This window comes from Trichechus manatus, unplaced genomic scaffold (genome assembly GCF_000243295.1).
Source record: "Trichechus manatus latirostris isolate Lorelei unplaced genomic scaffold, TriManLat1.0 scaffold00002, whole genome shotgun sequence".
Taxonomy (NCBI): Eukaryota; Metazoa; Chordata; class Mammalia; order Sirenia; family Trichechidae; genus Trichechus; species Trichechus manatus.
This window is the reverse complement of record NW_004443938.1, coordinates 840,120-843,374: the sequence shown is the minus strand read 5'-3', so window position 1 is coordinate 843,374 and position 3,255 is coordinate 840,120.

The following is a 3,255-nucleotide window of genomic DNA, read 5'->3' as shown; positions in this document are numbered from 1 at the left end:
GGGAGCGGGAGGGGGCGCACACGTCCTCCGCGCTGCCCGGCCGCGGCTCGGCGCGCCCGGCTTTCACGTGTGAGTCGTCAGGGTTCCTGCGAAGTGCGTAGCGCAAGCTGGGCCCGGAGAAAACGGCCGCTGTTTTATGTGGACTGAATATATTACTAATCCTAGTTCTCTACCCCCACACGGCACTTCCAGGACTGCGCTGAAAAAAAGCAGAATGTTAGGAACTGAACCGTAACCCATGGGAGACAACTGTGATGAGATGAACAGGGCGCCAGAGATGAGTTAAAGCTGACCTCTCAGCAGACGCTATTGTCTAAGCCTGTAGATGACGCGTTAGTCCGGGCAACTGAATATGTTCTTGGATTTAGAGTACAACATGGCTTCCCCTTCATTCATGTTTTTGCATACACTCAGCAGCCAAAAGTTTTGAAAGATAAAACAATGATTTTTAGTCTGTCACATTAACACGGACAACTCTCATTTACTCTCCCAGCCCACCCTTCTGTGGCTTTCTCTCTTGCATCAAATCAGAGATGGCATCAGCAACAATTTGAGGCTCTCCAACCGCTCCTAATGCAGACTTTGCTTTCACGACCTCAGTCAGACCAGCTCCCCTTCCTCTTCCAAGAGCCCACTGTAGAAAACCGGGCCTGAAGTCCACGGAAGAAGGCTGAGCGAGAAGGTGCTGCCCCCCTAACGTGCCCTTGAAGGCTTCTACCCACCCCTATCCAGAAATCTCTTCACTGATCAGGGGCCTCAGTCGGAATTCTTTGTAACGAGTTTAATGTTAAACAAATCTATTCAGTTATTTGGTTCTACTCTTCTTAGCTATTCTGTCTCTAGACCAAATGCGAATTTAAAACCTTTCATTCCAAGTCAACAAATATTGACTCAGCCTTCCAATGTGCAAGACAGGGCAGAGCGTTAAGGAAGGTGACTCTGAGCGAGCTATTATTTAAACTAGTTGCTGTGGACGACTTGTGGAGACCCATGTGTATCTGAGCACAACTGTGCTCCATAGTTTTCAATGGCTGGTTCTTCAGAAGTAGATCACCAGGCCTTTCTTTCAAGGCACGCTAGGGTGGATTTGAACCACCAACCTTGAGGTTAGCAGTCGAGCACAAGCCATCTGCACTACCCAGGGACCTCTTATAAATGTATAGGGAAATGAAAAAAATTGTAAAGCTAATGTTTGTTTGGTACATTGTAATTTAAAACAGTAGAAACATTGAGCTATTTCCTTGTTAAAAAAGAAAAACTTACCAAGAGTAGTTTGAACCTTGCTTGCCTTCTCATTCTATAACCTATCTTTCCCATACCTTGATAAATTGTCATACTCCTTTCTAAGTTTGGGTCAGCTTCCAACACTTTATCATTGGTATTGTCAATGTTTGCAATATCTCCAAGAGTTTCCTTAATGTGAAGTCGCTCCCTCTAGACATTGTCACCCTTTCGTAACAGCTGTTCTGCGGGATCTGGGTGCAGACGCCTGCAGCATCCTTACCTGCTCAAGCAGCTTTACTAGATAAATAAAAACACAAATCAGTTCATGTTGATTTCTGAAATGATGAGACCAGCCTTTACTGGCAGTAAGAGGTTCTTTTTCAAGTCTATTTATATCTCCCATTTTTTTTCAATGGGGCAACTGACTTCCACACTTTGTCCTGAATGCTAGCCAAACTGACTGGTATTTTTTTATTATTAATGTTACAGTCTTCGAAGTAGAAGAAAGTCTCCATTTCAATTACAAACAACTTCCTGTTCCTAGAACAATTTAAACTAAAAGATATTGAAGCAACTTTACCTTGTTTTTCACATTCGTTGGGCTTCTTCCCTGCGTTCCTACAGCACCTTCATGCGGCCTAGGTCTCATCCTATCTTTGCTTTGCTGTCATCATTTTCAAGTCTCCTAATCACATCCAATTTCACTTCCAACATTATCACTTTTTGTTTCTTTGCTGTACTTTGATCTTTGTTGGCCAGTTCCCTCTCTTGATTATCCATTTTTGTAAAACATCGGGTGGGTTTATCACTGGGAGACAAGGAGGCAGCACAACTCCATGACGGACTTCCAAAGAAGGAGCGTGATGCACATCTCTTATCTCCATAAGTGATTTGTGGACTGAAGAGCTAGCTGTGAAGTTCACCTTATGCAATTTCTCACAGTTAATATACCGTGGTAACTGAAATTTGTGCATGTCAACACTGCAAAGCAAGTACTGCCTTATTAAATGGGTCTTCGGAGTGAATAGTGAAGTCGCTGAGAATGATGGCAGGAGGTGGGTGACGATGAAGATTGTGATCCTGTAACTCGAGTCTTCAAGTAATGAGATAGAATAAGGCAGGGGACGATAGGCCATCGCAGCAAATGGAGGTAAAGGATTATGTGTCCAGAGAGCATTAACACCAAGGAGCTACAGAGTCTTAACATCAAAGACTCTGCGACATGAAGGAGTGAAGGGAAATATAGTTTTCACCTAGGAGGGGTGCAGTGGGACTCCCCCTTAAGGAGAGTCAGGTTGTTTATAAGGAAATAATCTCAAAATACATCTGGAGGAGGGGTTGGGAATCTAGAGAAGTTTGTGGAACCACGGAAGGGGAGTTCCAGAAACCACTGTAAAAACCCCTGAGAAGCAGGGAGTCGGATTGGAGGACGTTTGGATTTCCGCTAGCGACTGAAGTGAACACTCAGGTGGCATTTACCGTTACTGGCTCTCGTGGTTCCCTAAAGAACAGTGGGCACTCAGTTCAGAAGTTGTGGCCCTGGATATTTAGCAGGGTGGTCAGGTGGCTTCAGGATGACTGCACCTTTTTCTAGGCTCACAGTGAAGTGGCTGCCCCGGTGGTGTGGGGAAAGAGTTACATGATAGCAGGGCAAATGTTTTCTTGGCAAGGCCTGAATATGGCTTCTAGGGGAAGAAGAGGTGGGAAGGGGTGATGACAGTGGTCATGTCTTTGTGTGAGGGGGGCAATTATAGAAATGTGCACAAAGATATCAGGAGAGTACAGAGGAGGGTCTAAACCAGCCTCTACAGGGGGTAGGACGAGAGTCGTTGCAAGAATTACAGGTGTTTGTAATGGCCTGGAATCCATCAGCCTCAGAAAATGGCAGACGGTATCACACACATTATGTAGAATCTAGAGCCTCAAGAGTATGCAGAGGAGTCCATACTTGTTGTTAAAAAGAATACAATTTAAGAAGTGTTTATCGAATTGGAGATAAAAATGTGGATAATCAAAACGACTACAAGGTTC